This window comes from Pleurodeles waltl, chromosome 4_1 (genome assembly GCF_031143425.1).
Source record: "Pleurodeles waltl isolate 20211129_DDA chromosome 4_1, aPleWal1.hap1.20221129, whole genome shotgun sequence".
NCBI classification, from domain to species: domain Eukaryota; kingdom Metazoa; phylum Chordata; class Amphibia; order Caudata; family Salamandridae; genus Pleurodeles; species Pleurodeles waltl.
The window spans coordinates 263,865,074-263,887,595 of NC_090442.1; positions in this window are offsets into that span (position 1 = coordinate 263,865,074).

Here is a 22,522-nt window from a genome sequence, read left to right on the forward strand (position 1 = left end):
AGCACCCATACCCACTGCCACCAACAATGTCACACTGTCACCCAATGTTGAATCCCAGGATAGATGCTGCACACAAACAACATCCCTGTGTGGCACACACATAACACCTGCACTGGCAGCTCAGAGAACATACTACATACACATTTATGGCACCAGTGCACCAGCCCAACAGGTGCCTGACTATGGGCCTTACCTGTACACTGTGATTACCTAAGTAATGGGCACATGTGAAACCACCCCCCAACCCACCCAGAGTCAGAGCTACAACCAATAGGGTCAGTTGTCACAGACAACAGGTGGCATCAGCGGCAAGGCAGACAGTTATAGAGGACACATACCACACAGTTAACATACATCTGCATCTCAGCCGAAGTAATGTTGAATCGGCTCTGCCCTGGAGTCAGCTGCATTCTCATCATCATCCTCTTCATCACTCCCCATGTCTCCTTCATCAGCCACTGGCACAGCTACCCCGTCCTCTGCATCCAGCAATGGGATCTGATGCCTCAGGGCCAGATTGTGCAACATGCAGCAGGCCACAATGATCTGGCACACCACCTGCACATTGACCAAATGAAAGTTTTTGCGGTTTCTGTAATCTTGTTCATTCCTCCTGGGTGGCACGAGGGCAACGTGAGTACCATCAATGGACCCAATCACATGTTGGACGTGTGCCACATGGTCGAATGCAGTTTTGACAGTGGCCAATTCTGCGCGTTGAGGTAACCGGATGTAGATCGACATATGTTTGATCAGTGCACACAGTACATCTCTAAGGACGTTGCTGAACATGGGCTGTGATATCCCAGCTGCGAGGCCCACTGTGACCTTGGAGGAGCCTGAGGCACGGTAGTGGAGTATTGACAACACCTGCACTGTGGGAGGGATGGCACTGGGATGGCTAACGGCAGGCAACAGATTCGGCTCCAACTGGGCCCCCAGTTGCATTATGGACACACAGTTCAGGTGATAGGTCTGGATGATGTGACTCTCCTCCAGGGTGGCAAGGTCGACTAGAGGCCTGTACAACGGTGCATTCCTTACCCTCAACCGTGCATAGTACCTGGGAAGAGGAGAGAGTTGGTAAAATGTCGTGCACCACAGACGTATGATGCACTAACATTCAAACACATTACACATTGGAAATGTAAAATGGTAGCTGACTGTCTGCATGCATGGGACAGGTGGAAGTGAGATCATCCCGCCGGCATAACATGTCATGCAACTCACCATTGGTTCACACTGTTGCCAATGGGAGGCAGGAGCCAATGGTGATAGACGGTGATGTGTGCGGTGGCCGTGACCGCCATTTAATGTGCTCATGCCCACTTGACTCCTGAACCTGCTGCACTGAAGACCTCTATGGCATGTGCTGCTGTGTACTGACTCTGCTAGCCAATTTACCATGTCCTGCAGGAGACAGGGCCACAGCCTTCACCCAGGAGGAGTTGGAGCGGCTCTTGGACGGGGTCCTGTCCCTGTATGGACAGTTGTATGGGGCACCAGAGCAGCAGGTGAGTCCATTGTCATTGCCCTGTATGTGAGTTGTGCCTGTGGGGTTGGAGCATTGGTAGGTGGCAGTTTGAATGGAGCATGGACATGGGTGAGGGACTAAGGCTACGTTGGCTGACGACATGTGGGTGTGGAATTGTGATGTGTGCTGTCCACTACTGTCCCAGGGATACCACTCTACATGAACGTGTCCTTCTGTCTGTGTCACCCTTGCAGGTTAGCGTCCATCAGAAGAAGGGGATTTGGGGTGCTATCGCCAAGCAAGTGTGAACCCTTGGGGTCCATTCCTGGCAGAGCACCTACTGCAGAAAGCGGTGGGAGGACCTGAGGCGCTGGGCACGGAAGACCGCAAAGGCCCTGCTGAGGACGTCCTCCCAACAAGGAGGAGGTGCCTGTCGGACCCTGACCCCTCTAATGGCCTGCATATTGGCAATGGCCTACTCTGAGGTAGATGGGCACTTGAGGGCAGCACAGCAGCCACATGGGGGTAAGTACTGACTTTCACTTGCAACATATGTTGGCATAGTGGCTCTGGGTGGGCACCATTGGGTAGCTGTGATATGGATGGTAGGTACAATGATGTCCACCATGGGTTGTATCCATATGGGCAGGATTAAGATCACAGGTAGAAGTAATGTCATGCAGACAGTTGTAGCAGGGCAGACTCCTTCAATGTAGGAACTGTGTGGCCACCTACTTGCTAGATGTGTTGGCCAGCACATGGCAACAGGATCTTTAGACCTGGGGTGTCAGGGTATTGTGATTGGTCCCGGCCAATCACTTTGCCAGGGGTGTATCCATGACCTCATTCAGCTGGCAGGCAGTGCATGTATAGTGGGGTAGGTGCACCAAGTGGTGATAGTGCTACTTGGCAATTGCCAAGGACGCCAACCAACTAACCATGCAGGATCCCGATGGGTGTGCAGTCCTTTGCATGCGTGTCTCAACGGCCATAGGTAGTGGGCAGGTACTGGACAGGTGTGAAGGGTATGACACTCCTTATGTAGATATATGCATCAGTCAGACCATCAGCGGTTGACATGTTCATTGTTGCGGTTTCTCCCCGTGGTGTTCCCAAGTTGTAGGATGTTCAGAGGTGGGAATAATGTATTATGGCATGGCATCAAATGCTGATATTCTACCCTGTGTGACTGTTGTGCTGGCATTGATCAATTGCACCCTGTCCCTCTCTCTCTCCCTACCTGTCCTCCTCTGTGTGCATCAGCATCATCTGGCAAAGGAGAAGGGGCACTGGCAAGTGGGGAAGATGCAGCCCACGGGACCCAGCATGTTGAGGGGACCAGTGGGACGGAGGGCGAGGGGAGTGCCACGGGGTAGTCCGACTCAACCACTACATCTTTAGATTCCTCCTCCAATGGCGGCTCCATGGCAGTGGTGGACTCATTTGGGACCACCCCATCACCATCCTTCTCCACCCCCCCCTTACCAGCACTGCCCTCCCTATAGCTCCCCACCCAGTTGCCCGTGCCCACTCACCCAAGAGGGTGGGCATCTCCTTCATCACAGACACCTCTGCCCCTGCCCCAGTCAGCCCTGCTGCCCTCAATGAGGAGGCTATTGACCTCCTGAGGGCCATCTTTGTGGGGCAGACAACTATTGTGAATGCCATCCAGGGACTGGCATCCCAGATGCAACACTGCAATGCATTCCTGGAAGGCATTCATGGTGCCTTGTCTGGCCTACAGGGATCCTTTCAGGTTCTGGCCTCCTCCTTGACGGCAGCCAGTGTCCCTTCTTCTTCCGTCCACCCCTCAGCTACCAGTTCCCAATCCCACATCCCTCTCCCCTCACCCATCCAAGACACACCTACTGACCCACATGCAGCCACATCAACAGACACGGTACACAAGGACAGACATAAGCACCACAGACCCTACCACTGCCATGCACACCACTCACACCTGCAGTCAGAATCACATCAGTCACTGATCCTGCCACAGGTGCCCTCACTACCACCGTCACCACATCTTCTGACCCCCATTCATGCACCTCATAGACCACTGGCGCAGACACCACGACTGTCAACACACCCACATGCAGCACAGCCACCCTTTCCTGCAGACACCACCCCAACATACACTCCCACTTCCCCCCTGCCATCTCCCTGCATCTCCTCCCCACCTCCTCCCAGCACATCTGAAGGCACACACTCACCCACCCAACCATCCCCCAGCACACACATTTCATCCACATACGCACCCGCACCCAAGGCACATCCATGTACATACCTCACAACCATACACACTCCCTCCACTCCCAAGCGTCTTTCCATTGACCTCCCATGTGTCCCCAAAAAATATTTCCTCCGTGAGTTTTCCCTGTTCCCCACCACTGACCCAGTCCCTGTTCCCCCCAAGCACCCTGCTACCCTTCCTATGCCCCTACTTTCCGCTCCTGCTGTGCCCCTGCACATGCCCCTCCACCACCTGCCACTTCCGCCCCTGTCACGTCCACTGCTCCTGCTGCCAAACCCAAGTCCAAGCCCACTCCCTCCACTTCCCAGGCCAAGCCCACTCCCTCTAATTCCAAAGCCAAACCCAAACCCCCCATTGCTAAGCCCCCCCTCCAAGGGCAAGCCCAAGGGCCCCCATCAAAGTCCACCCCTAAGGATGCCCCCTCCAGGCCCAGCCAAAAGAACCCCCCTCCAAGCCCAAGGCACCCCGCCCCCACTCCCACCCCCTCACCCTGAGGTGCCTGCATTCCCCATTGATGCCCTTGCCCTGTGGAGGCCTGCACTCTGCAGTCAGGAGTCAAATTGGGGCGTCCGCTTGTGTCCAGTGTGCTCGGGGCACTATGGATTTTAGACTGGCCCTTGGGCCTGTATGTTAATTGTTTATTGCACACTTTTGCAAATAGTTATATGTATGCAGCACTACACAGTTGGTGTCAAACTTACCTACCTAGCCCTGGCTTTCCTTCAACATGTATGTGTGGTAGTTGTGGGTATTGGCGTGTATGCATGTGTGTATTTGTGAGTGTGTGTGTACTAGCGTTGTTCACTCCAGTGTGTGCTAGGCTGGTGCACTTACGGTTGGTGTTGTGGTCACTGTTGCTGGTCCAGGAGTTGCAGGGCCAGGTAGAGGATTGGGAGGAGTTGCAATTCACATGCCATTCCGCCCATGGAGGTGCCTGTTTTCCTGAAGGTAGGTGTTCCCTTTTATATTGTTCGTTTCTGCCAGGATTTTGGTGGCGGTGGTTCCACCTTGGAAATCCTGGTTGCATGCAACCTCGTAGTAATGGTCGTGCGATACTGCCTGACCTCCAGGCTGGAGATGGCTGCTGCTTGGTGCGCCAGCTCTTCCGCTGTGGCAGGCCGAACTGTAACTTGGCTGTGTTCTGGAGGTAGCTTCCGGGACTTGTGATATGGTGGTCTTCACCACCGGGCCTGTGGCGTTGCAGCTGCCAACTCCACCACGGCAGTACGCTGATTGCCACACTCGTAATGAGGGCCATTGTCATCACAAATGCACTTCATTCTCGAATGACACTCTAAAACCTTGCTGTCTTGATTCCTTCAAACGTTTCATATCATCTTAATACTTATACTGGTTGTCTTCCATCTCAAACTCTGCTGTCTTCCTCTCTCTTCCTTTGTGTGGAAAACTGGGTGAACTGCAGGCGTCCCCTCACTTTTTGCCCCATTCTTCACTCATACTGGTGTTTTTCTGACTCTGAGGATGCCCTGGGCTCTGCTAAACAGTCCCAGGGCCGGTGCGCAGTTTAAATTGGTGTATGCAACTTAGGCTAATAATAATTGGCTATACCAACCTATCTATAAGTTAGGTTTAGGGGCTCAGCATAGGTAGTACACCCATAGGTGCACTGATGTGGTGCCCAGTGTCATTTTAAAAGCAGGTCTGCCTTGCTAGCTACTTTAAAATTAAAGTTAACCTCAAATTCAACTTTGGAATTAAAAGTACTTCCAAAGTCCTAAGTTATCTTATTTGTACATATAAGTCACCCCTAAAGTGTGCCGTAAGTGCCCACAGGGTTGGGTGCAGTGTAACTATAAGCAGGGACTTTATAAAATATGTTTTATAAACCTTGGCGAGCCAAATTCATTTTTTCCATTATAGTGAATGGACTCCATAGGCTGACATGGAGAGGCTTTATTTTAAAATAATAAAATCTTATTTTTCATAGGAAGGAGCTAAATATAGCACGTTTGGCACCAAATTAAAAGTAATAATAAATCATACAACTTTCCACTGTTGATTTTAATATAATGTGAACAGTGAAAGAGTTTTAGAACTCTTCCTAAAAGTTACCAACTTCTGCCGGGCTGCCTTGATGAGGTGTGAAGTGGTCTGTGCTGAAACAAATGAAGCATATGGTGGGAGGAAATGTGCCTCAGTAGATGGTAGAACAGGATGGGGGGAGAGCAGCCAAACTGAACTTCAAAGGAGGAAAAGACATTTGGGACAGCAACTGGACCTCCCCCATTTCCTGCAGACCCAGACAACCAGGTGCCCACCGATTAGATTAGGAGAGGGCTAGGTAAGGGTGTGATAAGGAAAGCTTAGCCACACCAGTGGGTGGAGCCAGCCAGATTTTTTGCCATCTTGTATTTTAGAGGAATGTTGCTCCCTGGGATTGATTTTTGCCACACTTCCCAGGAAGTGATCACTCAAGAGGGTGGTGGCCTGCACATGATTGGACAGGAGCACCCCTCTGCTTGCTACCCTAAGAGCAAGGATAAATATGGCAGAGCTGCCCCACACTTGAGATCCCTACTGGAACAAGACAAGAAGAAGAAGGACTGCCCTGGACACTGCACTCAGAAGGACTGCACCAGTTGCACGCTTTGGGCTTTACCAAGGAAAGGATTTTGCCTTACTTCTACAACTCCAAGAAGGGAGTCCCTGTAAGCTACAGGTAGAAAAGAGCTGACCAGAGTCCCCTGCATCAAGTCCTGAAAAATTAGCCCAGCTGACCAGTGACCAGTGGTCATTTTAGGAACTGGACCAGGTGCATTCTGAGAGTTGAAGTCTGAGAGTTGGAGTCCTAACCCCACCTAGAAGCAACTCAGAGCTTTTGGAAGCTTGGGGGTGAACCGTGGACCCCTGAAGGCCCTGAAGGCAGAAGATCCAGAAGTTTGAAGCAACTTTGGAAAAAAGTTCCATAAGTGGACCCACTCGACGTCGTGAGTCAAGCTGGCCACATTGACTGCGACCTGGCCTGACTTGCAGATTCGTCCCACTTAAACGCTCCGGAGCCCCAGACTTCCAGAATTTGACCGGGGGCTTGTGGAAAGGCAACCTGATGACTTCGAATGAAATCGGCTTGCTCAGGAGGATCGTCTGACGTTGAAAATCTTCAGAAAAGTTTCTAAGTCCAAAGGTAAACGTTTGACCAAGGCTTCCTGCGCTGTGTATTCGAGGAGGGCTCTAGCAAGGTTGGCTTCAACTTTTGACTGTGCCCCGGTCTAGTGCGACCAGATGTCCAGAGTGGCGTTTTTGATTTCTAAGCACTAGAAAACATTTAGGTGGTCATTACAACCTCAGCGGTCTTTTTACAAGACCGCTGAGGGACCACCATGCGGAAGACCGCTCGGCCTATTTATGACCGTTGGAAGATCTCCGTCCTTTTACGGACGGAGAGCCACCAACAGCCATACTGGCGGGAGGCGGGGAAGTGGAGGTTGCTTCACCTCCACCGCCACGCCAACAGAACACCGCCCAGCGAATCACGTCCTCTGATTCGCCATGGCGTTGTTCTGTCGGCGGTGTGGTGTCGGCGGAGCTGCCCCCATGGCTCCCGTCCCCTCCCGGAGGATCGACTGAACAGGTAAGTCAATCGTCCGTTAGGGGAGGGGGGGTGCTGTGTGTTGTGTGGGTGCATGGGGGTGTGCGTCTGTGTATGTAGAGGGGGTGTGTGAGTGCGTGTATGCTTGCGGGGGTGTTGCATGTTTTGGGAATGAGTGCGTGTATGTCTATGGGTATATCTGCATGGATGAGTGCGTGTATGTTTGTTTGTGGGTGTGCATGTCTGACTGTGTGTGTGGATGTAGGCATGTATGTCTGCGTGTGTGCGTGTATGTGTGTAGGTGGTGCCTGCATGCGTGTCGTGTGGGTATGGGTGATGTGATGTTGGGGGTTGGGGTGGGGAGGGGGGCCCTGCCACCTTTGGGGGGTGGCAGGGGTGGTGGGGGGTGTAGGGGAGGGAGTCAGGGTGGGGGAGACCCCTATCAGTGCCAGGGAAGGAATTCCCTGGCACTGATAGTGCTTACCGCCAGTCAAACCGAAGGAAATCCACGGTGGTAAGCTGGGTCAAAATACCGCCGGCGGTATAATGACGGCCGCAGGGCTGGAGACCCAGGTCTCCAGCCCGGCGGTCGTCTCCGCCCTGGCGGGCGGAACGGAGAACCAGCGGATGACCATGGCGGTACCCGCCATGGTCATAATACAAAAAAAAAAGATCTACCTGCCCTTACCAATAATCCACTTTCCAATACTTTCTGAATCTTCGTTCTCTGGAAAACTTTGTATGCAGCCAACAGAACCATTGCCACTATCGCAATAATCAATAATGGCTTTAGTATAAAACCTACAACTCCACTTCCCAAGTTTCCAAACCACTTGCCTATAGCAGGAAATCCAACTCCAATAGCTTCCCAGGCACCTGTTGATTCCAGCTTCTTCAAATCCTTTGTCAACCCTGAAATATTCTGAATACAGTTCTTCAAATCCTTACCCTTATCTGGAATATAAGTTCAAAATTGTTGAACCTTCATCATTTGGCAGACTCCGCTCTCTTTTGTGGGAAACAAATGTAGCGCAAGCCAATTTTGTAAAACCATTGATCTTATGGAAACCATCTCTGTGTTTACCAGCAACAATGAATTCACTCTGCTGGTAGCTAACTGATATACTATCATAGACAACTTTCTAATCCTCAGATCATTAAGAGTCACTCCTAGAGATGGGATCAATGCACCAAAGTTATTTTCCACTTTTTCAGCAACACAAGCTCCTCATTTAGTTCTACAATTCATCTTCTACACAGGATCTTCAAGATGTTCCACATGATAGTTCTTTGGAGATATTATTCCTAGATAACACGTACCATGCCAATCTTTCAGTATATAAAAATATACATACTATCCACAGATAAAATACACTCCAGGAATCACAGGATCCTTTCTGTCCAAAAATAATTCACTCTTTCCTCTGACGTCAAAAACATGCTCATAATCCTTTTTCCCCATGAACAACGGGTCTGCATAACCCTGATCAATGTGTGTGCACAGTTTCCCCTTGTGTTGCCAGTCTAAAGATAAAGCTGGGAAATTTCCCTGCACTTGATGTTCTATTTCGTCCTTATCCCATCCGTGTTGTGCTCTAAGATCTTTATCCATTTTGGATCTAGATTCTAATTCTCTTCTTCGAACGTCTACTAAATTTGAAAACTTCTTTTCTATCTCAGTTATGGAACAGGTCAGATTAATCTGTGTGCATTTTCAGTGTCTAAAGGTTTCAGGGATATCACATATTTTCCTGCCATTTCTGCACTTTTAAAGTAAGGATTCTTAGTCAAATGTTTAAACAAAGGAACGTCTGGCAGCACTAGGTAATAATTTGAGAAATGATATTGAAAGCTTCTCTCATTGTAAAATATGCTCATTAAAAGACTACAGGAAGTAACATAAGTAAATGGAATGTCATAATATGTATACCTTCTGACACAGAAGTAGGTAACGGCGTACAATCATAGCAGTGCCTAGCATTCATCATATTAATATAGCAAATTTGAAATGTACATTTGCTGAATATTCTCCTCTAGACTCATCTAAGTGTAATGCTTTCTCATATAACATATTAAGACTGTTGTCATTAGGACGAAGAGTTTGTATCTGCTAATATCACAAGGAAAATAAGCAATAAAGCACCTATTTTGCACCTACATCTGTTTTTCTGATTTGGGTCTATTACGTCTTCTGAATCAGATCTTTTATCAAATAAGTACAACAGTAGCAGCAACACACATCTTCATTGATTTCACCAATACAAACAGCAAAGAAAGCTCTAGAGTTCAAAGTTCATTGACCAATAATATAGATATCTTTGTGAGACTTCCGTAGCCCTGCTCCATGTTCTTCTAATTGATAACCCTCACTCTCCTTCTTCTTAAGTCTAGGTATTCTTCTCAATTTCCTATCCCAGTAAATATAAATGTGTCTAATGTTTATGCAAACCAAGTTCATCAATAGCAATAAAAATTTAAAATACAGCTCGACCACAATATTCAGTTCATGGAGGTTCAGCTGAGCCTGTGTGTTAATCCCAATATTACCAGAACTCTTTATCTGTGTCATTTGCAAGGTAGGTCTACTCAAATGAAGAATACCTATGACTAGGCACTCTTGTTCTTTTGAATTTTCTCACTGGCACACCTTTATCTTCATGTTCACCCATGTCAGAGTTCTAAGTCTCTTCAGCAATCATTGGTGAAACATATTCTTTAGACAAACTCACTTTCTCCTGTTCTTGTCTTCTCGGCCATCGGTCTCCAGCTTCCACTCAATTTCTTCCAGCACTAAGTCCCTCATCAGGGTCTGATTCTGAGTTTGACTCATTCACCACAGGACAAGACTCAATTGTTTCTGCCTCAGCTTCGATCGTGCTGTTGTGAGTTCATTTTAGCATTTTGCTTGGGCACACTCATTTTAGCTTTGGGCCCGCAGCCTGTGCCTTTTTACCCTAGTTCATTTAATTTATATCTTTTTATTATTTTAGCATGGCTTCATTTTAACAGTGATGTTTTATTATTTTTTATCAGTTGCCTTTCCAGACATGCATTGTTATCAGATCCTTTGTACAACATTTCATCTTGTGCCTCTGCTCAAGGCTGTACATGATAATTTACCAAGTATGGACTGTCCAAGAGTGCAAAGTCAACCTTAAACAGAAAAACGTATAATCACATCAGGCTAGTTCTCAGAAAACAACACATTTTATTATAAAAACAACACACTGGCAAAATAAGGTTAAAGGGGACATTCCAGGTATTCACTTTACACTGTACCATGTGGTTACAGCTCTGCTGAACTTGGCCTCATTGCTGCAGCCACTTGGGAGGACTGCCAGCAGACCACAGGCAAAAACCCTTGCATTATTTTTCAGGTATGGGGCTGGGATTTCCTTCCAGGGACTAGTACGGGAAGAGAAGGGCTTTTACTGCTATGCTCTCATGTAGATGCTAGAAGAGTCGGTAAGGATTTTAAATGCACTAGTGTGCCAGCATGCGGGGACTTTTCATCTCTTTCACGCTCACGGTCACAATAATAACTGTACTGTGCTTCATTTTCCTAATAATCACAGCTCATGCTTTTCAACATAGAATGCAGATGCTTCAATAAAATACACTGAAACCTGTCCTGCGTTTCTCTGTCTGTCTTTGTATCTATAAGACTGATGTAACCGAGAGAAAGGGGAAGATCTGGTCTATCATGACTTCCCTGAGGAGTCAGAGTGTCATGTGTCAGGCTGCCACAAATCACCTTTACTTCCTAGATTTGGGTGAGGTGCTGCTAGCTAACTGAAAGGGTTAGGCCAACAGTTTTCAGATGGTGTGGGATTGACTTAGTCACCCACACACGGTGGTGCTGCCGCCCAGAACCAGCAATCTTACCTCATGGTAAGAATCCTATGACATGGTGCCACCAACATTGGTTAGGCACTAACTTTACAGATCTCTCAAGTATCTCTATCTCCTTACATGCTAAATACACCCTTATCACCTCATACGGAGAGGTCTGTGGTATTAGGGCAATATTGTCCTCAGCTAAATTGGCAGTACGTATCTTAGGCTGTCCGTTGTTCAACCTTGAACATTAAAAAGGATTTCCCCAAATTGGTGGTTCTATCTATGAACTATCCATTTTTCAATATGGCGGACCCTCAATGGGTAGCGATTGCAGCAAACACGAAACAACGTCTCACACAACATCTATTCAATCATGGGCTCACTGATGAGGGTAGGGAAGTTACATTCATGGTTGAGGCACACAATGCATACAGAACTGACATTTTCTATTCCTGTGTCACCTTTACAGCAGTAGATGAGAACTCGCATATATTTCACAATTACACAATAGCAAATACACCTCCACAATACAAACCACATTCAAATTTAGAAATACCATTATCTAATCAGATACACCAAAATTGGCTTGATCGCACCCTACCACACATTCCACAAAATGTTAGATTAGGTTCTTTAAGTAATGAAGGTCCCACATGGCCAGAATTGGCCACATATACACCACATCCTAATGCAGGAAACTTGCCAGATTGGACGTGTGCTGCTTACATAAACATTTAGTAGTAATATTTAGACATTGAATACAATTTGTATTGCAGACTTTTAACACCGGCCCAGCAAGGGTTGCTCTAGCGCAACCACATTTGGCTACAACAGAGATAAATCCCATGACAGTGCATTCAATAATGGGTAAAGTACCCACCAAACATGCAGAAATTCCATTTTGGTTAGCGCAAAAAAATAAGCACACTGGAAGCAGTGTTTCCCCGTATGGGACCGCATGGTAAACAGAATTCTCACAATGGGCTTGTCCTTTGGGATGGTTCCCTCAATGGACATTGTTCCATTGGGGTGAAGTAGTTGCTACACTACCACACAAGGTACACCAACACTAGCAAATCTACTGGAAGTGTTGAAACAAATTCAAGACAATTCGGGTCTGCCTCTGTCCTGGACTTGGGGATACAATTAATGGGCACATTTTCCATAGTGTTCTCAATCATTTTAAGTAATTGTAAGGGGGAAGCAGTAGCACTGGTAGTAAGTCAGCGACTATCGGACATTCTTCAACAGGAACAAGAACAAGAACTCTAGCTGCCTAAGATTTTTGCCAAAACTTATGCTAGTATAGGTCGGGATAATCTGGGAGGCAGACAGAAGCTGCTTTCCTTAGTGTCCTATTCTTAGGAAATGAATTTTCAGATGAGGTAAAGAGCCTGCCACCTCACTTTCTTGGAAAATGCACACCATTACAACTTTAGGAGAACCTACATTCCAAGATATGCGCAAGGCATTAAACCTCTCTATGATGTCATTCATCCAGATTTCTCAAGCAAACATTGGAAACCTGAACATACATGCATTCTCAGAGCGTTACACCTAGACATACTTGAAGCTCAACACTTACACATATGTGACAACAAAACAAACTTGGTCATCAGGGTAACTCCTGGAGTCATCAGGTTCACCTATGTAACATTCAATTAGGGTGACACTGAACCCAGAGCATACAAATACTCCAACGCAGAACAACGTTTTGCACCCACTGAAAAAATACCGACTGCTGTCCAGATGGCTGTCATAAAGAAGAGACCTCTTGCCCAGGGGAAGCGCATGGTTGTCTTTACCCCAATACAAGCCCTTGAGGCAGTTACCAAAGCTAGCGTCGGGAACACAAAAGCGATACATCGGCCAGTTCTCTTTCACCTGCACTAGCTCCAGTTTTTGCACAAACGGCTTCTGGTTATTTTGCCTACATTAACAGTTTGCTTTTAAACTCTTCAGCGTCATCTGCAGGACCTATATCAAAAGCATGTAAGCTCTACATGTGGCTTAAACCTAACTATTTGATTTGTCCATGGTTCTATTGGTGGATACTTCTGACTTTGCTTGCCTTTCTGCTTTGGATTGGATTTGTGCTCAACTTCTTGTTGCTGATAAATTGTCATTATCTACCTGAACGCTCTGCTGTTGAACTGGTGACGAGGTGTGAAACCTTTTGAACATTTCAGCTGTTCCAATTCCTGATGGGATTGTTCGGAAAAAGTACCATTCGATATCTGTGGCCCTACGGGAATGTATTAAAAGTATCTATGACTGATAATATAACACATGGGGTTGTTTCTGATGACTGAAATGTAAAAACAGTTGTTACTATGCTTTCTGACCTTGAATATTATACTGTATCTTAAAGTGAAGATGCTTATATGACAACTGCAATTTATAGGGCAATGTTTTGCTACCACAATTACAGACACCATTTTCTGCATAGAGCCTAGTACCCCGAGAATAGTTTATAATTACGCACAATGGGAACATTGTCCAACTCCACCAGTAGGGAGTTCAATAACATCTGGGCATGATGTTAAAAATGCTGAGTCTTATTATTTTAAATTGCTACCTTCAAAACCGTGGACCGTTTTGGTTACTGACACAAAATTGATTTATTCTGATTCCTTTGTTTCCCAGTTGGGCTTAGAAGGTTGTGAATATTGGTTGAAGTTATTTGACTTAAAGGGTGTGTGGGGAACTAGTGATTGGCAAATACAGGGTAGGGAAGCTTTATTTAGAGCACGCCTTATTGCATTACAAATTATATTTCTCAATGAAACGTTTCAACAAACATGTTGTTTATGCTTGGCAAGAATTAAGAAATTGAATGTGCCCAGTACTCCCTCACCAGCTAAATTTTATAATTGGCAAAAGATTTTAAATGTCACTAAAGAACAGCTCAACATATGGTTTCAGAACAGCACGTTTAATTCAACAATTTCAGGTCCCGATGGGTGGTTATTGTGGCCAGTGGACACAAATGGTTATCATGCATGTATTATCAACTCCACACAGTGTTTTAGAGCAAGCAGACCTGACCCTTGTTATGTCACCACACAACACTGTGGTATTGTCACCACATGTAGTGTGGAAAAACTATGTCAAGAATGTTTAAAACCTTCCACGTTAACAGCAGTTAAAGAACACCTTAGTCTCCTGTCAGAAGATGTAGACTTGCAAGATTTATTGTCAGGTCCCAGGGAAACATGCACAAAATGTTTCTTATATGCAATGTATAATTAAATTTGGAAACGTTCTCAAAGGGAAGCTGCAGCCCGGTTAAGGCAAATAGATCATGAAAATTTGCATGAAGCTCTAGCTATTGTTGATAATGGTATGAACTCATTGTCCAATCACATTTACACACTAAATAACATTGTGTCATCTGCGATTGACATAATTCAAAATGACATGTCACTTTTACACCATGGGCAGAGTCAACTTAGGTCCATTATGTAGTTGAGTTGGATGTTACAAATTCTTAAATGTGGCTGAGTGCCCTGGCAGCACGTAAACTCCAAGGGGTTATTTGCCACATTTAATTTGACACAGAAAAAAGGGATAATGGCTAAGAAAGAAACAACTTACATCATGGTTAACATTGAAAAGTTAGAAAAGTTGCGTTTATTGTGTCAGAAATTCCATCATCAGTGTGGTTAAGACATGGAGTAATTAATCTGCCCATTTCAACATTCCAGTTTACTTTGTGCTTGAAACACTTTTCAGTAAGCAGATTTGAGTGGTTTGGAGACAGTCACATTCATTAGCTGTTGGAGCTACCCTTTGATTACAAATGTTTTAATGGTGTGAAGGAAGTCTTTCCTAGTGGATGATGAGTGATAAAGGCTGCTGTGGTTTGAGGGCCGGCATTGCCTACATGTTTGCAGTCTCTCAAATTGTGACTCATTACAGAAATGTGCTCTTCCCCCCATGCACGAGATAAAAGTGGGAAACATGTGGCCTCATATTGCTACTTCTTATGTATATTTTGACAAGCTGAGCAGACTGAAGGCTCTTTTGTTAAAAAAACACATGGCACTTACATCGGCTCGCAAGACCTATGACCTCCGAATAGTAAGGACGTCCGCAGAGATACAGTCCCTATCAAATACCAACTTTCCTAAACATTTTGGTGAATTGATTTGTCACATCTTTAATGCATCCAACACCTGGGATTGTGCACTTTCTTAAGGCTGTTGGGTCCAGTTTTGTTAGCACCATCTTTGGAGTTATATCTTCAGCCATTCATTCACTATTTTCAAGTGTTTTTGGAGGATTCCCAGTAACTTTGGCATTAATTGGCAGTATTCCGCTGTTCAGTTTTTTTTATTTGCAATGGTTGCCCCATCACATCAAAGAGGAATGGTGGAGCTTTCACTTGCCCAACTGTATCGTGAATGCAAGATGCAGTACTTTGGACCATCACTACAGGAAGAACTGGAATCAAACTGATCACTGGCATTCAAACCGGATCTCAGTTGCATGCAGCCTGTCTTCCAATGCTTGTGGTGTCCATTCGAAACATGTGCCGCAAGTGTGTTTTGCTTTACAGTGTGTACCTTCTTTAGATGCGAGTCTGATTGTGTTCTCGATGAGGGTTAATTTCCAGATGTGCCCACTGAGACTACGATTGCTGTGAGAAACTTCAGATGAGCCGCCCTTTGTGGATCTAGTGGCCCCTGGTGCTTTAACACCTGGCACTGCACAAAATGCTGCCTCCTCGGCCGGACCTACGGCTGAGGCACCAGAACCTCTCTTTCCTTACTGACAAGCTGGTTAACGTATCGCCTGCCGGAGGGGGATCTTTCCAGGATTCCTTCACCTTTGAAGATATCTGTGATTTTCTGCGGGATGATGATTGTTGTTTATTTTGACATTTGGTTTTAATTTGAGTTTATTGTTGTTCTAATTTTAAAATTGACTCATTAATATGGCCTGTCTTTAGCTTGTCCTCCTTGTCAACATGGACATTTTATCTCTTTTATGTATATTTTAGCCTGCTTTTAAATAGTAGTTTAGGAGTAATGATTTTAGCATAGGGTTTTTAAGTTGGAACATGTAGCCTTGTACTGACAATGGGGAGGGTGTCATGGGTTCATTTTAGCATTTTGTCTGGGCACATCTATTTTAGCTTTGGGCCTGCAGCCTGTGCCCTTTTTCCTAGTTCATTTCATTTATACCTTTTTATTATTTTAGCATGGCTTTGTTTTAGAGGGGATGTTTTCTTATTTTTTTATCAGTTGCCTTGCCAAACCTGCATTGTTTTTAGTTCCTTTGCATGACATTTTATTTTGTGCTTCTGCTTAAGGCTGTCCATGATAATTTACCAAGTATTTAAGAGTATGAAGTCAACCTTACACAGAAAAATGCATTATCACGTAAGGCAATTTCTCAGAAAACAACATGTGTTAGCACGTCTGGCCTCAATAAGTAAACTTACAAGGGGATGCGAATAGGTCAATGAACCTTTCGACTACGCTTAAGATGTTCCCACCATATATCCTGTACATGCAAATCAATAATCAAGAATTAACCATTAGCATCAATAATCAATAGCAATTAATAACATTAGTAATCATTAGGAGTCAGAAATTGTCACACACCATGACCTTGCAGTCATGAATAACCACACCTTTATGTAAAAGTTATAATATTTATTTCCCTATATTAACAATGCTAATGTCACATAAGTTAATCCCCACATCAATTGATAAACATACAGGAACAACACTGGCTGACCGAAATGACAAAAGAATCGCAATCTGATCAAAGCTTGAGCTACTAAACATTCCAGAATTACAGTGCAAATTACTCGTAAGAGCAACTGTGCAAATGATATTACATACATTTAGATTCAGCAAACAAAAAGTGTTACTCCATGTACTGAGCTTCATTAGTGAGGATCCTAACTAACACCAGATTAGCATCAGCATGTTTGGGCTTCATGCAAAACAATTTAGTCAACACAAATTTAGAAAACATCTAACTATGGCTCTGTCAAAGTAGCGGTTGGTACCTAGAAACAAAGCAAATAGATATTGCAAGCAATATCCTAGTGAATATACCTATCCTAAGTTTGGATGAGCAAGCTGTAACAGTCTTGGTCCTCAGGACATCAGTCTGGTCAGCAAGGCATCAGGATTTCAGCATCAAAGTTCAGAAATGGCAAAGTCTTTTAAGCAATAAAGTTAAGCATGTCTCTTCTCAAGATGGAAAATGGGCAAAATGGGCTGTGTAGTCCGGCTAAGTTAGATTTCCTAAAACTACTTTTAGGAAGTCCCAAGTCCCTATTGGTCAAGGGATCACATGTTCACACTTTGTCCAATAAAATTTTAAATCTAAATTTCTACTAGTACACGGGTCACATGTTGATGATTGGCTCATTTCATACTGTTCTCATCATCCGGCTCGTCAGGTAACAACATTGTTGTAGCTTATAGTCCAATCAGTGTCTTCATTGTATTCTCCTGAGAAAGTCAGTCTCACACACATTACAGAAAACAATGTTGCAATGGCTAGTACAGCATCTTCTAACAAGCAGTTCTCATGAGAAAGACTTTTAGCTACGAACACATTAGGTCAGTACAGTGGAAAATCACAATTTAATTCTCTAAGCAGACATTTTTATTAAACGCCTAAGAAATACAGCTTGACATGAGGTCATGCAACTAGGCCAAGAACTCTGCTAAGATAAAGCTTCAGTTAATAAAGCTAATACATAATGCATAACCCTTAATATGACGTATTACTACAATAATCAAACATAAGCTCAACGTTTCATATTAATAAGCCATTAATAAGTACACTTCATGAACATTTACTGCCACTCACCTGGTCACACTTTCAGATGCATGCATTATTTCTCTCTAAGTTATTATATTTTCTACGCAAATTCAACACTCAAAATACATGAATATCATTAATAATTTCAATAATAAAATCAGCGTTAACAATCCCTTCTCTGATGACTAAATGTGTCATCACACTAAACCTTCACTCATAAATGTTTTGCATCTGCTAAAATTCTGTCATCTCTATCCCTTCAAATCTTCGTTCCCTTTTCAAATTGTCCCTGAACAAATTTTCCCTTTTCTTTTTTTCCTTCTGTGATTATTTTTTGTCTTCTTCAAATTGATCCTTCTACACAATTGACATATTCCCCATATTCCAGTTAAGCAAATTACAATAATCAATATCCCCTGTATTGTTTTCAATAATATCCCTTTCCCAATGTTGCTGAGCCAATTTCCCACTGAAGCAAATGCCTTGCCAACTTTCTCACAAACACCTGGTTCTTTCAGCTCTTTCAAATCAGCACTCCCATTAGTAAGATTAGGAAGTAAGCTTCTAATTTCTTTTCTATTGTCAGGAATGAACGAACAGCAATGCCTAGAAATAAGCATTTTGCAAATTCCGCCATCCTTTGCTAAAAGAATGTCTAACGCAAGGCGGTTCTGAAGAATCATAGCTCCTTCCGCAGCTAATTCAGTATCTATCAGGATCGTGGCTTCTGAAAAATTTGTCAGCATGTTATTCACAATATTAGACAACTTCTGAATCTTTATCAAATTCACAACAACTCCTACTGAAGGAATCATTGCTCTAAATATATGTCCCACTATACTAGAAGGAGACTCCCTCCACTGTCTAATATGATGTAACTCAGTCACTTTCAGAAATTTCTTTAAGTGAAGTTGAAAAATCTTTGGGAAAACTATCCCCAAAAGCATGTCCCATACCATCCTCTTGGAAGACAGAAATAAGCATTAGGGACACAGATCCCAGGAATCCCTGGATCTTGTCCATTCAACATAAATGTCCATTTACTCTGAAACAAAAACACGTCTACATTCACTCGTTCCCACAAATAAAGTGTCAATGAGAGATTAAGGCCTATATACACAAAGCTTCTTTACGTGTTGCGCATCTAAAGCTAATTTCCTTTGTGTTTTTATTGCACTATAAGCATAATCATTTGTGTAAGTCCTTTTCTCTAAGACTTTTTCTAATTTCTCCTTTAAAGCCTTTCTTCAGTCATCGGTATGATCTAGGAAGCTATTTTCCAAAGGTGTAAGCAAGCATGTCAGGTTATTTCTGTGAGCGTAAGCAGTGCCAAAGATGTAGGTAGGGATTTTAGATTCACTTGTGTGCAGGATGCAGGGATGTTTCATCTCATTCATACTCATGGTCACAATAATAACTGTACTGTGCTTCATTTTCCTAATAATCACAGCTCATGCTTTTATACACAAAATGGAGTTGCCTCAATAAAATACATTGAAACCGATCCTGCATTTCTCTGTCTGTCTTGGTATGTATGAGACTTATGTAACCAAGAGAAAGTGTAAGATCTGCTCTACCATGACTTCCCTGAGGAGTAAGAGTATCATGCATCAGGCTGCCACAAATCACCTTTGCTTTCTAAGTTTGAGTGAGCTGCTACTAGCTGGTCGAAAAGGTTAGGCCGACAGTTTCCAGATGGTGTGAAATCGAATTAGTCACCCACTGCTACCCAAAAACAGCAGTCTTACCTCCCATGTAAGAGTCCTACTTGCTCAAGACCCCTTTCAGATTGATCAAGTGATGCTTCAGGCTCAGTTTGGTCCCTGACAGCTTGACTAACTTACTCCTGCCTCCTTTCTCTCACCACAGGTTCTTCTGGGACAGGTTCCATTGTATCAAGGGGGCATTCAACTCTGCGATTATGGGAAGCGTGAATCCAATTGGGGACCTCCACACTTCACAGCAATGGTCATAACCAGGATTATCTGGTAAGGCCCATGCCAACGGGATTTCAGACAGATTTTCCTGACGTGTTTCATGACCAAGACCCAGTCACCAGGACTGAGGTCATGGCACTGCTCCTGATGCGGAGGGGCTATGATTGCTCTACATCACCTAGCACTGTGCAATAATCCAGGAAGATATCATCTGTAATATTCACAAGTACATTAACAGGAATGTCTGGCAGTCTTATCACCCCTCCCATATTAATTTTGTTGGGGAGACAGTCCAGTCTTTTGATCAGGTACAATCTGAAGACTTATTAACACAAGAGGCAAAGCATCAGTCCATTTCAAAGATGTCAAAGCACACACTTTGCCAATCTGGATTTCAGCATACCATTCACTTGTTCCACAAGACCCTATGCTACCTTATAGCTGCGAAGTAATTTTTGTTCCATTTGCAATGCTGCACACAACAATCTCAGGACCTCATTGTTGAAATGAGTTCCTCGATCTGATTCCTAAGAAGTTCGGAAGACAAATCTAGGAATGAGATCCCTCAATAGCAGTTTGGCTACAGTGAGACTATCATTCGTACTAGATGGCTATGCCTGAACTCAACAGGACAGGAAAAGATGCACACCACTACCAAATCCACCTCAACCCATTGCACACAGGCATCTCAATGAAATTCAACTGTATCCTGTTAAAGGCCCATCCTGACATTCACATATGACTCATGGTAACTGCGATTCTCTTCTAAACATTGTTCAGTTGACACACAATGCACCTGTGACACAACACTTCAGCCATCAACCAGAATTTAGGATTCAACCAAGCCTGCCTGAAAAGCCTCACCATAGCGTCCCTGCGAACATGAGCTTGTCCGTGGAAATGTCTGGCCATAGGACATAACAAGCTATTTGGCAACACTGGTCTTCCATCCATTGAAACCCAAATGTCATCATCTCTTTTGGTATAAACTGCTCTGACCCAGGTCTGTTGTTCCTCCTCAGACATTTCCTCTTGAAGCCTTTTTACTTCATCCCAGATATTAGCTGTTGTCAACTAAAGGTTATAGTTAGTCTCATACATTCTCTCATTTGTATATTTACCATTAAATGTACAAACATTATGAGCAAAGTATTTTGCAACCTCATCAGTGTATCCAATGCCCAAAGTCACATGATCATCTCCAGAATGATGTGGGGGGCTCTTGACCACTGGGACTTGCTCAGGGATTAGCAGTGCGACAAGAAGGTTTCTCATTTGTTTGCCATTCAAAATCGGAGATCCAGTGGACATCTTAAACCCCCACTGGGACCACAGTTGTCTGAAATCTTGAACAGCAACAAAAACCGTACTGACTATCGGTAGAGATTGTCACTTTCAATTGATCAGAGACATAGCATGCTCTGGTAAGAGCAATCGATTCAGCCACTTGGGCAACAAATATTCCTTGAAGCCAGGAAGCTTTAACAACTCCAGAAAGAGAACAAACAGCATAGATTGCTCTCAACCGTGTCCACTGTCTCTCAATCCTGAAAAATCAACATAAAGGACAAAATCTGATTCAGGTAGTGGTTCATCTTGCATATCTAGTCTCGGCTTGATGCACAGTTCAGTAACATTGAGACAATCATGGTCCCCTTCACAGTCATCATTGCTTCTCTGTCCTAGTATTTGTAACAAGCTAGAAGGGTTTAAGACAGTAGAACGTTTAACACTCCTGTTCCCTGCAGCCAAAATAACCTGTTCATACTTGGTGAGCTGGCTGCTTTTAAGGTGTTGGGTTCTGGTCAACAACAGCTCAACAGAATAAGGAACATGCAGAGTTAATGGATGTCCCATAACAATATTCTCATACCTCTTGATATTGGTGCTGACTGCAATCACCACTTTCAGGCAGCCAGGCAGCGCAAAAGCTACAGGTTCTAATGTGGTGGGAAAAAAGCCACATGTATCGTGGCATTTCCATGCTTTTGAGTTAGCACTGATAGAGCCCTCCCTCTCACTGCTGAAAAGTGCAAAGGATTTGTTTTAATCGGGCATCCCTAAAGCCAGGACACGACAGAGACATTCTCTCAGCTCTAGAAGTGTGACAAGACAATAGTTGTCCCATGGTACCTGATCAAGTCTCTGTAAAGGCTTAGGGAAAAGTTGGATACCCACTGTATACAGTAGGCCACCATTCCCAAAAACATCCTGAATTCTCTCTGTGTAGTTAGCGGATTCATTCTCAGTACAGGTGTTATTTTCTCTTGTGACAATTTTCTCCTTTCTCAATGTGTTGTCCAAGATATTGGACCTCTTTCTGACAATATTGCATCTTTCCTGGAGATACCTTATCATTCTCAACCAGGTGGTTCAATAACGCAATGGTATTGTGTCGGCAAGCTTTTTCACTATTCAACGCCACCCTTAGGTCGTCTATGTATTGGCTCAGGACTGAGTTATTAAGCATAACCAAAGTTCCCAGATTTTTCTTTAGAATCTGGTTCAAGATGGAAGGGCTCTCAGTATACCTTGAGGAACTCAGCACCATGCCAAAACCCTATTCCCGAACCGAAATGCAAAGAGGAATTGACTGTCCTCATTCAACGGGATCAAAAAGAAGGCCTGACACAAATCAATGACAGTGAACCACTTGGCCTCACATGGAATCTGTA